The sequence below is a fragment of the Ixodes scapularis genome, unplaced genomic scaffold (assembly GCF_016920785.2).
Source record: "Ixodes scapularis isolate PalLabHiFi unplaced genomic scaffold, ASM1692078v2 PGA_scaffold13__105_contigs__length_92229423, whole genome shotgun sequence".
In the NCBI taxonomy this organism is placed as follows: domain Eukaryota; kingdom Metazoa; phylum Arthropoda; class Arachnida; order Ixodida; family Ixodidae; genus Ixodes; species Ixodes scapularis.
This window is the reverse complement of record NW_024609839.1, coordinates 11587879-11600992: the sequence shown is the minus strand read 5'-3', so window position 1 is coordinate 11600992 and position 13114 is coordinate 11587879. Positions and strand designations below refer to the sequence as shown.

At 45.0% G+C, this 13114-nt stretch overlaps 2 long non-coding RNA genes across 2 annotated transcripts; both read left to right on the top strand.

The window, feature by feature from the left end:
* Positions 1-231: 231 nt before the first annotated feature.
* LOC120843197 lies at positions 232-7308 on the top strand. Its single transcript, XR_005716117.2, has 3 exons — positions 232-336; positions 5875-6002; positions 7276-7308. It is a non-coding gene; the product is annotated as an uncharacterized LOC120843197 (long non-coding RNA).
* On the top strand, positions 2095-3128 carry LOC121047305. Its single transcript, XR_005798515.2, has 3 exons — positions 2095-2234; positions 2851-3002; positions 3084-3128. It is a non-coding gene; the product is annotated as an uncharacterized LOC121047305 (long non-coding RNA).
* Positions 7309-13114: the final 5806 nt, after the last annotated feature.

Genomic DNA, 13114 nt, shown 5'->3' with positions numbered 1-13114 from the left:
CACTAGTACGGCATTACGGTTATGGCTGTACGGCTTATACCAATTTCCAATTTCTCCAATCGATGTAATGTTTTATAACTCTTAAAAAAACTTATTTTAGTACTGTCAGATAAATTTCCACAGTTTATTCCTACTTGAAACTTTATGTTTAGTCGTTTACTCGTTTACGCACACTGTTGACAAGCCAAGACGCCAAGAGTGCAAGTAGCTCAAGCCAAGCAAAGTCGAAGCCAGGTTGACCACGTGACCGTATGTCAACGGACCGTCAAGGCCGTCAAGGCCTGTTTCATCGGACCGCTCTGCCGATCTCTCGGCGTGGAGGAAACGTAAACAAAGGTATGTTTCATTTTCGTTGTTGTTACTACTTGTGCTGAACAATGGAGCGGGCGAAGCGTTCGCTATCAGAGCTATCCGATCGCCAAAAAAGACTTAGAGTAGCCGAAAGTGTTCACAAGGAACTTGAAAGTTGCGTTACGAGCAGTGATGAGTCGGTGGACACTGAGGAAGCATACCCTCTTTCACCTGGACAACAGGCCGTGGCAGCACATGCAAGTTTTTCCGGAGAGTTTGAATACCAACGAGCTTCCGAGTGTGAATCTGAGTCGAGTGATACGAGTGGTGCACGAAATAACCTAATCTCAGAACACCTGTGTCAAAATCCCCGCTGCGAATTCCCCGCGTTACCTCCCCCTCTTCAAAATCCCCGGCCTTCAAAACCCCCTTTCCTTTATCCCCTTATCAGTTCCCCCGGGCCAGTGGTCCTTAGAAACCATTTGGAAAAGCGCTTTTATGGAAACTTCATAAAGCTGAGCTGTGTTATGACCATCCTAGCCAGCCCCAAATTTTCTTTGACACACTGTGATCTTGCAGAATCTCTCTTGAGAGAGTTTGTTTCTGGAGCTGGTACCTTGTATGAGGGGGTTTATGTCTACAACATGCACTCCCTGATCCACCTGACAAGACGTTCGATGGTTCGGCCCTGTCAACACCTTCTCGGCCTTTCCCTTTGAGAACTTCCTTGGGAAGCTGAAGAAGTTGGTGAGGGGTCCTTCCTTGCCACTGCAGCAGGTTATCAAGAGGCACTCAGAAGTGAATCCCACCACCGTGACAAGTTCTGTGCAACAGAAGTGTGCTCTGCTCAAGCAACAACCTGAGCCGCCAAGCTTCAAGAAAACCCAGTGCAGTGAGCTTGTTTTAGACGGAGCACATTTCTCTCTGAAGGCGTCCGACAACTGTGTTCAACTGAAGTATGGCAACATTGCTGTTGTTAGGAACTTCATTGAGTCAGATGGGAACCGTAGCATCTGCGGACAGTTTTTCCGAAATCTCGGCAACCTTTATACTTCAAAGCTGCCATCATCAGAGCTAGGAATTTTTAGAGCTACAGGGCTCTCCATGCAGTATTCAGTGGGGAGTGTGCAGGACATCAGGTGGAAGTGCGTCTGCTTGCAATATAACCAGGGACATGATTGTAAACCTGAGACTGGGGCAGAAAGGAGAACACAGCAGAAGGTAGAAAAAGAGGAGGCAATGTCTCAAACTCAGCTGCAAAGTTTATTTTGTACACGCCTTATATACCACAACTCCAACGCTGTCTCTACAAAAAAAAAATATATATGACAAGAGGACAATGAAATTTGGGTAAACCTTCTCTTATCTCCCTTGACCTCTCCTGCGAAACACTCACACAAAGGGTCACATTCTAGCATAACCACTGCCATTCGGCGTTGGAGTTGTGGTATATAAGGCGTGTATGAAATAAACTTTGCAGCTGAGTTTGAGACGTTGCCTCCCCTTTTTCTACCTTCTGCTGTGTTCTCTTTTCTGCCCCAGTCTCAGGTTTACAATCATGTTCAACTTACACCAGCTCGCCTGCACTCCATTTTTTCGATAACCAGGGCTATGCTGTTTTTTTATCTACTTCACTTGCAAGTGTGATCTATGTTTGCAACTATTGTACATTGGTTGTGCTTAATTCTAAAACTGTATTTTTAGTGACTTATGACTGGTCTTTAAGGTAATAACGGCTTTATTTGTTGATTTCAGGAAATGTACTCTCTTGTCCATTTTTTTGGCGGAAAATGATGTCGCAGTTGTCCCTACCTGTGGGGTGTGCAATGGCTGCACGGCATGGCCACCCTACAAATCAAATCGGTTGATGATGGCAATTAGAGAGCGTGAAGAGCCCTCGACTGACTGGGCCACATTCTCCTGTCAGGTGATGGCATCATGTTGTAAGTATAGCAGGGTGTCTAGCAACCGGGAATTGTCAAGGAAATTTTAATTACCGGGAAAAATCAGGGATATTGTCAAAAATCAAGCCCAGTCATGGAAAATGAGCCGGAAACGCCATTGAGTGCCCTGAGCAAAGAGTTGAGAACCTTGGGGCAGAGAAATAGGCAATAAATTCTGCTTACAGCGGAGCGCGGACTCTGCTCACCCAATGTAGAGTGTGCTAGAGCACTGCACGAGCCAGAATTTCTAGACCCGGCCCGGTAGAGGCACGGCCCGGGTTTGGCCCGAGCCTAATAGAATATTTAATTTCTGGGCCCGGCCAGACTTGGCCTTGAAGAGACACGGCTCGGGCCCGGCCCGGACCCGACAGAATTTTAGACAGAAGCTTCAGCCCAGCACGAGCCAGGACAAAATTTTTGTTTTCTTTAATATAAACCTGAGCTGGCCCAATCCTCACAGATTATATACATGAGCCCGGAAAAGTTGGCAGGCTTTAACCTAAAAGCTGTCTAACCATAAAGCGAGCATATTTGATTTAATGAACAAAAGTTTAGGGTGCAAACAGGCTTGTGGTGGTTAAACATTTGACTGGTGTGCTCGGCTTTCTTGTTTCAGTGACATATGAAAATGCAAAGTACAAAAAAAAAAAAAATTCGGAAGCGACGTCCGACCTAACATTGAATAATGAAGAGCGGGAGAAGAGAAAAAGGAAGAGACTGCAGCATACTCTTTCTTCATTTGAGGATGAGGACTTCTATGACCAAGATGTATGCACCTAAATTTCTGCAACACCTTTGTATTCGGGATTCATTTGCCCTCCTTTTTCATCAAGCTTGCCTCTTCTGCAGGAACGACGTAACACTCAGCCAGCCCCTCAACTTCCAGAACGTGCAGCAGAGCCCAAGCAAAAACGCACACGTGTATGTTTGTTTTTTGTTGCTGCAATTTCTTAACGCTTTCCAGCATTTAGATATTTTATTTTATGTGATTAGCCTCAGCTTGGTTAGCCGCAATTGTGATAATGAATGGTATCCATATTGTTTATTGAGCACCTGCTGTTTTGGTGTTTCTTTCAGAGCGCAGCTCTTAGGCGCCCGTTTCCGGCTTGAGTGGTGTCGCCGTCGCCGGAACCGCGGCGACGTTTCGGCAAGGTGACGTTTCGGCACCATGCCAAATTGTCCTCGCGGGGTCACGTGACCCCCGTCAGGAGGGTCACGTGACCTCACGGTTACGGCGACGCCGCTCGGAGGGAGGTGTGGCAGGGAGGAGGGGTATACCCTTTCCTCGGGACCCTTCCCTCCTCCTCTCGAGCTCTAATTTACCGTTACAGGGAGTTGTAAACGGCTTTCATTTTTTCTATCTAGTCATTTTTAATTTACAAAGCTGCTAGTTGTGGTATGCTTCCTCGCACAAGGACAGTTATAGCCTAAGGGATGGTGAAGTGGATATTTTTAATTTGACGGTGCATATGTTTGCTTTGTATTGCTGCAACCTCATGTTTGCATAATTCTGGTGTACTAGTCATTTTTATTTTACAATTTAATTTATTTTGTTTATTTATCTATGCTTTCTGGTCAAAGGATACATTAGAATGCTTGCTGTTTGTGCACTCTAACCATAGCACTTTTCATGGACCTGTCCTCTGCTTTATATGTGGAATGGTTTGGGCAGCGTTAGGATTGACCACTTCTTAAAGAAAGGTGGTACATTTTGTTTTACACCACCGAGCACTCTTTGGTGTAAGGTACGTTACCATATAGCTGAATGACACAATCAGCTATACACGTTTGCAAGCAGTCATGTTTCCAAAAGTAGTCTAGCCACCATGGGTAGGGATACGTGCTCTCAGGGTACCAATCTGTCAATTAGCTTAGTGACGCTTTAGCAAGCCTTCATAATCGGATTATCTGGGGTGCACCCGAGCTGGAAGATGGCAGCGCGCAAGGGCCCGCCAATTTGCAGACTCTGTCTCATTTTTGTTAGTGAGAGAAAACAAAGGCTTCTTCAGTATCATCTAGGAAAACCACATGTTCAATATTATCTCCATTTAAATCTTTATGAAATGGATCAGCAAACTGCTAACCCTAGCTGACAATGTAGGCGCAAACGACAGCGCAGTTGCTACTACGGCTTCAGTGCACCAAACATCAATTTACTATGTCAGGTGCATTGTTACGTTTTCTTTGTTTTTTCCATGCACAGTCAGTCCTTGACTTGAGCAATGTCTTCTCCAAAAGTTGGTTCAGCGGTGTCCACATGATTGGCACAGACCTGGATGTGCACGTTTCTCATGGTTCACCTCTGTTAAATAATAATGGCATTGTTTGCACAATGTTCACATACTCAATGGCTTATTTATGTACTATTTAGTAGACCTCGCTGCATACTAATATTCCTGAGATATTTATTCCTTTGAGAAAACTTGGCTTTAGCGTAGGTTGCAGTGGTGCAGATGTCTTCCGACACGGAGCAGACAACACTCAGGCACGTCTGTTTGCGTCGTCCTCGCAGGGGTAGCACATCATCATTTGTACCATGGGATTGGTCATGTCTCCTCCGTCTCTGCCATCGTTGCCTGTAGAAGCCGATGTTTCGGGTTTTATTTGGGCTATGTTTAAAGCAAAATTGCATAGGAAATATTCCACCAATGCATGAAATAAAATAGTTATTTTTATATTTCTTTTTAAATTTATTTTTTATTTTTATTTGAAGTCTTATAATTCCAAAAGTTTTGGAATTAAGCAGAGTTGCCTTTTAACAACAAATGGCTATAGCTAAACAGGGCACACAAGTGAGGAGCTTTTTTTTTCTAAAAAGGCGAAATCCACATGAAGCAGAACAGATAAATTGGTATGTTTGCTAATCAGTATAGCTACGAGCCATGTGCCGCAGCCACCTCTGCTGTGGTTTTTATAGCGTACTCTGACCGATTTCACTGTAGTAGCATTTGAGATCGATGGACCAACGAATATAGTTTGAATTCATACAAAAATTTGCTTGGTTTCAGTTTTCTGGATTTGGCTCTTTTAGATGAAAGGAAACTGTGTCCTGGTGAAGCATGTGACAGCAGCCCACATAAGCTCACTACAGTGGAGTTTTGTCTTATGCCTTGCTCCCGAGCTATCTGGCTCATTGACAGGGTGTCTAGCACCTTGGAAAAGCTGGAATTGTCAGGAAATTTCGGATCATCTGGAAAAGTCAGGGAATTGTCAGGGAGATAATCAAAAAGTTAGCCAAATCAGGGAAAATGGCCAGGGCGAGTAATGCGGTGGTGTGCGACGAAGCCAGGAGAGTCGTGCATTGACGTGGCTGTGCTAAATAACATTGCCCGAAACTTTGTAAGTCTTTGACTTCTTGAGTAACATAAAGACCGATTTCAATAAATTGTTTTAAATTGTGAGTGGTGTTCACTTATGAGGTGTTTAGTAGCAGTTCGTACCACATCTCCAAACTTCTGTAATGGACAGGGAATTTAAAACCTGGAAAAGCTGGGGAACTTAAAAGGAGGAATTTGCTAGACACCCTGGCTGATTTCATAGTTACCGATGTCTGCCAAGTTATGCTGAAGTAGGGCATGAAATTGTCGATATTTCACTGTGGTAGCTGACGTTGTGTTGTAATTATATACTTTTGAAACAGGAGCTGTGCGCACCTGCTTTAAACAGAAGGCAGAAAACAATGAGCCAGCCATCATCGTGCAGGAAGCCGACGCCAAATGGGCTGCTGCTGAATTGGTCAGGCATGCACCAGCTAGGACCAAGAAAATGGTAATATGATATTTCTAATTTTGCTTAAACTCCCGAAAAATACTTTTGCATCCTAAAACAAGCCCAGATTTCAAACAAAGGCATTAGTCTACTTTACATAAAGACATTTTTAAGTATTAAGAAATTTATTTAGCCAATGAAAGAACACCATGTTATGACATTGTCTGCAATGAGCTTGACATTGTAGAAAATATGAGGCTCATTGACATTGCCCGTGGGTCCGGACAGTTCATCAAACGCCATTTCATTGAACATTGTTTCATCGACGCTGTTTCATTGAACGCAGTTTTATCGAACGCTGTTTCATTAAAAGCCATTTCATCGAAGTTGTTTCATTGAACGTAGCCTATTTGAGCAGTAGAAATATTTTTCTTTTTAGTGCCGGGAGGATAGCAGTGTTTTAATATTTATTGTAACTTATAAACTTATATATATATAAAAGGAAGGAACCTTTTTTTGTCACCTTCTATTCTTTTTTTTTTAGTAAATGATGACTTCTGTTAATGAGGCCAATAAGACACGGTAACACTAACGACACTTTTAAAAGCTGTGATCATCAGGTGCAGTGATGAATGCACAACCATTCAAAAGCATATATATATCTTCGTCCTTGAAGAGACCTATTCTGCTTCAAGACGAAGCCGTCCTTGAGGCAGTGATCTGTCCCCGTGGCCCATGATACGGGGAAAAGAAAAGACGTGTCTCCTCTCTTTGTTAATTTATTATAACCGACAGAACCGTGGACCTGCCGGATATTCGACATACAGTAATATACTGCATGTCAAAGATCCGACAGGTCCACGGTTCTGTCGGTTACAAAAATTTGACGAAGAGGGCAGGCACGTCTTCTTTAAGAACATCTATGTTCTTAAAAAGAAAGCTATTCTCTTAGGATAAAATGAAAAAAAAGTTACATCTACAAATACAAAATAAAAAAGGCGCTGCGGAAAATAGCTGTTTCCCTCTTAAGAAAGTGCCTTTCACGCATGAATAAATAGAAGGTTGAAGTGGGAAAAAGTGAGTGGCCGAGAACAGCCGCCTACCTTACCAGAAAAGAATAAGTCGCGTATCCACTGTCTTCTGTGGGTAGGTCACACTTTGCGGTAAAAGTCTAAACTGGATGAAAAGAACGGCTTGTGCATGCAAAGAAACTGTGGTGAAACTGCTAGGACAGATGTAGGCATTTCTTTTTTTATCTTGATGACACTCTCTGCCCTGAAATAGGCACCCATTTTCTGAATGCAACCAACTTTTTTGTGTTATTTTTTTGCAGGAGCAGTGTGCCTCTTCTCAGGAGTGACTGAGGGGCTGATACAAGGGGAGAAGGCAAGCATGTTTCTGATTACAAGGATGGACAGTTGGGCTGGGCTAGTTGGTAAGAATTCATGTTGAAAAACGGTGCGAAAACCAGACAAAGGAAAAAGAACACACAGTGCCTTGTCCTGTGTGTTTTCTTATCCGTGCATTTTGCGCTGTTTTTCAGCATGTTTCTGCCTTGATTTTTCTGTTAGTTTTAAATGTTAGTAGTTGGTTACATTGATCCCAATTGGAAGCATGGAATTGGTTAACCGTGCTAAATGCATAGAATTGAAGAAAAAAAATTCATGCTACCTAAATCATTTAAAATGCTTTTTTTTTCTAATGATTTCTTTCTCTTTTTTTTACAGCCATCTCATGAGTAGAGTCCCTGTTGTTTGAATTTTTTATGTCAATTTGTAATATGCATATGTTACCTTTAATTTCTATTCATGCATACATTTTAGCCCCAGCTAGTGGTTTCTTTTATTTAATTTATGTACACATTAGTGTGGCATTTTTAGAAGATTTAAAATTTATGTTCTTTTTCTAGTCATTTTTGGTTTATTGCCTCCGTTATTTATTTATATGTCCTCGCCCAAGATCGGGTGTCATTTGAGATATATTTAGAATTTTATTTTAAGCTAATTGCTTTATGTTGCTGGGAGTTTTAATATTTTACATTTTTATTTTTATGCAGATCAGCCTTGTAATTTAGTGTGTTCTTTACAATTTTGTAGATCTAATAGCTTGTAAGAAACAGAAGAATTCTCTGGTACTTGTAATGTTGGTTTCGTTTTTGAAATAAATTTATTCCAATAACTTCTTGTTTTCTTCCGGAGTCCTGCTTCTAGGATTTCAAAATGCTGATTCATTAATGGCCTGTAATGCACATCCATTTACTCATATCAGGCACCAGCTCAAAAAATGACTTCATGACAACCATAAATGCAGCTTCCTGGCAGCGCTTGTCAATGTATTTTCGGATAACATTGTTCAGTAATGTCCAAGTAACACATGCAGTAATATCTGGCCAGTGCCAGCATATTGTAAAAATGTTTACTGAAAGTTAACAGAATAAAAGCAGTGAGGAAAAACAGATGACCGCTCTTTCATTTAGTTACGACGCTCGTTTTTTGGAAGCAAAGACTCACGCACAGGTCAAGATTAACTGCAAAAGGAAGGCTTGATCAAAGGAACTTTAGGGAGATAAGGGATGAGTCAGTAACACTCCACCTTCGGTATCTAGTTGATCTCGACCTGTATGCGACTCTTTGCTCCTCAAAAAATAAACGTTGTTGCGAAATGAAAGAGTGGTCGTTTATGTATGTTCTTCACATTTTTATTCCTTCACTTTTAAGTAAGCCGTAATGTCAGTGAAACATTTTGGTTTAACATTACTGGATGGTGGAATTCGTGGCCATTAACAACAACTAGCAACGTTAGCGACGACGTCCGAGTAACATCACTGATCTAGCATCCAGGTAACATAGAGAGCTATGTTACTGCAACATTTTGATGTGACGTTACTGGAAGGTAGAACCGGTGGCCATTAGCAACGTTTGGTAACGTTATCTAACAACGTTCCAGTAACATTATTTGGGTAATGTCCAGGTAACGTATGCAGTTACGTTACTGTAACATTGTGGTGTAACGTTACTGGAGTGTAGAATCCGCGGCCGTTAGCAGCGTTCGGCAACGTTACTTGACAACATTCCAGTAACGTTGTAGCTACATTTTGTGCTACTTGGGAGGACTTGGCGCAGTACTGGTCCAAGTACAAGAGGGCACCGAGCGAGTCATCGCCTACGCAAGTCGGACATTGTCCAAGGCGGAGCGAAATTACTCCACGACTGAAAAAGAATGCCTTGCGGTCGTCTGGGCGATCACGAAGTTTCGTCCGTACTTATACGGAAGCCCGTCCCGCGTAGTCACGGACCACCATTCGCTCTGCTGGCTTGCGAACATCAAGGACCCGTCAGGACGCCTTGCGCGATGGAGTCTCCGACTACAAGAGTTCAACATGACCGTAGTCTACAAGTCAGGCCGCAAGCACAGCGACGCCGACTGCCTGTCCAGAGCTCCCGTCGAAACACCTTCCGACAGCAGCGACGACGATGACGACGAGTGTTTCCTGGGCGCAGTGAACACCGACGACATGGCCCGACGTCACCGAGACGATCCTGAGCTGCGCGCACTAATAGAGCACCTGGAAGGGCGTGGGAGTGCCATACCACGTATTTTTTCACGAGCCCTGCCGACCTTCGCCATTAGACAAGGAGTTCTCTACAAAGAGAACTTCGGCAACAACAACTTGACGTGGCTGCTGGTAATCCCGACCGACCTTCGAGAGGAGATCTTCCAAGCCTGCCACGACGACCCGACGTCCGGACACCTCGGTTACAGCCGGACACTGGCCCGTATTCGTGAAAAGTATTACTGGCCCAAGCTCCCCAAAACGGTCCACCTATACACACGATCATGCCATGAATTCCAGCGACGAAAGAAACCTTCAGAGAGGCCGGCCGGACTCCTGCAGTCAATTCCTCCGCCAACGGCACCCTTCCAGCAGATCGGAATGGATCTACTTGGCCCCTTTCCGCCGTCGACGTCGGGAAATCGCTGGATCATCGTCGCCACAGTTTATCTCACGCGGTACGCCGAAACGAAAGCCCTTCCTTCCAGAACTGCTGTGGAAGTTGCCAAGTTTTTCATTGAATCCATCGTCCTCCGGCACGGCGCTCCCGAAGTCCTGATCTCAGAACGTGGATCCTCATTCATGGCCCAGCTGACACAAGAAGTCCTTCGTCTCAGCCACACCAGCCATCGTCGCACCACGGCGTACCACCCTCAGACAAACGGGCTGACGGAAAGACTCAACAAGACCATCGCCGACATGATTTCCATGTACATCGACATGGAGCACAAGACATGGGACGAGGTGTTGCCGTACGTCACCTTTGCCTACAATACGGCCGTGCAAGAAACCACCGGGGTTACACCCTTTCAGCTGGTTCATGGTCGCAAAGTGACGACAATGCTGGACGCAATGTTACCCCACGAACCGGCTGTCGACGGAAGCGACGACGCCCAGGTGGTTGCCCAACGGGCAGAAGAAGTCCGTCAGCTCGCCAGACTCCGGATTCAAGCCCAACAACGTATCGACACTGGCCGCTACAACCTTCGTCGCCGGGACATCCACTTCCAGCCCGGAGACAGGGTGTGGGTCTGGACACCGATCCGCCGCCGTGGTCTCAGCGAGAAACTCCTGAAGCGCTACTTTGGACCCTACAAAGTGCTTCGTCGACTCGGGGATCTGAACTACGAGGTGATGCCCGATGGAATACGGACTTCATCACGCCGCCCTCCAAGACCAGAAGTCGTCCACGTCGTGCGCATGAAGCCGTACTACGCTCGATAGGACTGTGGAGTCCTATCGAAATTATAAAGAGGCTTGAATGTGCTCTAACTGCAGCTGAGACAATGCTTAGCTCAATTGCGGATTCTCAATGCTATTCTGCTAAGACAAAATTTCTAAGCAAAGTTTATTCAGGGCTTAGGTGGCTAGCCAATCAGGAGTAGATGTCTCAGCAAAGGATGCATATTCACGCTATGTAGGAATAGTATTCTGTTGTAACTGTGGTCTGTCAAGGCACCTATGGGGCAGTTTCATGTGGCACACTTCCGGCTCCAGGCTTCACCGGAACCTATGCTGGTGAACCTGTGCCCTATGCTTATGTATGGGTGGAGGTACACTTTGTCTGCTAGCTCCACTTCTGCTGCAAGATGTAGACCAGTCCATGATATAAAGAAGCATTGCCTGATGTTCCAATTTCACCTAATGGCTAGCAAGCACACTCCCCTCTGCAGTTGCTGTTGGGTCATCTTGGAGGGAGCAAAAGACCTAGAGGACATAGGTTTGTGTGACCTGTATAGGTCCTCGGACGTGTTTCTCGAGCTCCATCATCGGTGTAGCCCCTCAATTTATTTCTAAGATTTTCCAACACCAAGAGTGACACGAGTAGCAATTGTCTACATGCAAACTATTAAAAGAAAAAAGGATGGAAGGTTTTAAGAGCACGGTAAAACAAGACTAGAATATAAAATGGGGTTTCGCAAAAAGCACGCTATCCCACATGCAGCCTGTACAGAGGCTTAGGGGGATAAAATGGTCTTTCCTAAAATGCCCTTATACTGCAAACAACCTATCTTCGGTTCATGCAGCTCAGCAAGTATTTAGGTCTGGAAAACTAGGGACTTGCTGGCAGCTCCTAAGCCTCAAACCTCCAGTGTAGTGGTCCCTCTTTTTCATTAGTGATTTATCAGAATAACTCTCCTGAACTGGGTTCACAACCACCATTGGTTGGTAACAAGCATGCTTAAAGTGCTACATACTTCAACCTCTGCTTAGCCTGCACTTGGAGCTGTTTTATCTTCAAAGATGCAACAATGCATTGGTAAACAAAGAGGCCTATTATAATAATCTCGTTGTTGTGTTTGCCCTGTTTTTAGTGTATTTTGTCCTGGGGTTTCTGTTCGACCATTCACTAGCTGGAGTGCGCATTAACCTTTATTTCAGTAAATGTCGTGGGGTGTGTGCATTTACTGTGATATCGGCTCACCTTTGCTGACATGCCAGATATCGAAGCGGTGCTGGATGAAGGGATGCTCTCGCTTCATATACGCGCTGACCTGCAGGTGCCTGTCAGTGACAAGGACCTCCACGGTGATACCCAGTTCCGCAAAATAGACCAAAGACCTAGTCAGCCCCTCCAGCTCCATGTGGCAACTTGATTTCACCTCAGTCGACTGAAAAGCAACCGGTGAACAAATGCCATGAACTCTGCAAGTCCGTAGTAGTAATAAATTTCTAGGATTAACAACTTCATTGAACTAAAGTGCGGTATAAGTGTAAAATACCCCCAAAAATTGCAGTGGCTTAGCTCGGCTATGCCAGGATATACGTAGCGTGAGCGGTCGGGCACGTCGCTCAGCCTCCTGGTGACGCCGCTTCGCTAGACGTTCCTCCCTTTGCTCCGGTGTCTCCGCAGTACGTTTAGCCTTCTTCTGCTCGTTCTTCCTACACTCGACCGCTAATTGCCAGGCAACTACTTTGGGATCCGATGAATTAAGCTTCTCCGCTCTTCTGCGCCGCTGAGCAGCAATTTCGCTCTCCTTCTCTATGGCTATACCACACTGCCACACTGGCGAATGCCCCACTATATGTATACCCCCACTGATACCTCTGCGCATGCGCACAGAACGAGAGGCGCTATCAAGCGGCTCCGGTGCAGCGTCAGACTTGGCTACTGCGCAACGGAGGCGCACAGCTGGGCACGCGCCAGCACCAGTGCGTCTGCCTGGCATCTCGCCTCCTTCGCTGTGTCTTCTCAGGCTCGCACCGCCGGATCGACACGCATCCTGTATTTTGTCCTCTCGGCTCGAGCTTGTAGCTTTATCTGCGCTACAGTAGCATTTTGTTAATTTCATATTTGTAATTATAATTTTATTTGCACAAGAACAGGTGCGTCCACGGCGCCATGCTAAGCTTAGCAGAAAGGTGCAAACCCCTACGCGTGTGCGCCTGCTAGTCTGCCGCCATGAACGTTTTTTGTTATTGCTTGGTATTCTCCCGATGAGCGAGTGCTGTCTGCATTGGGTACTCCAAAGAACACACTTTTTGAGTTTACAAGCATTATGTAGCTGGATGAGGAGAGCATCGTGCTGCAAGTCGTTGGGAAACTAGAGACGGTCCCACTAACAGCCATCACTGTAAATTTTCACATGCAGCTGTGATTTTTCAAAGAAAAATAGCA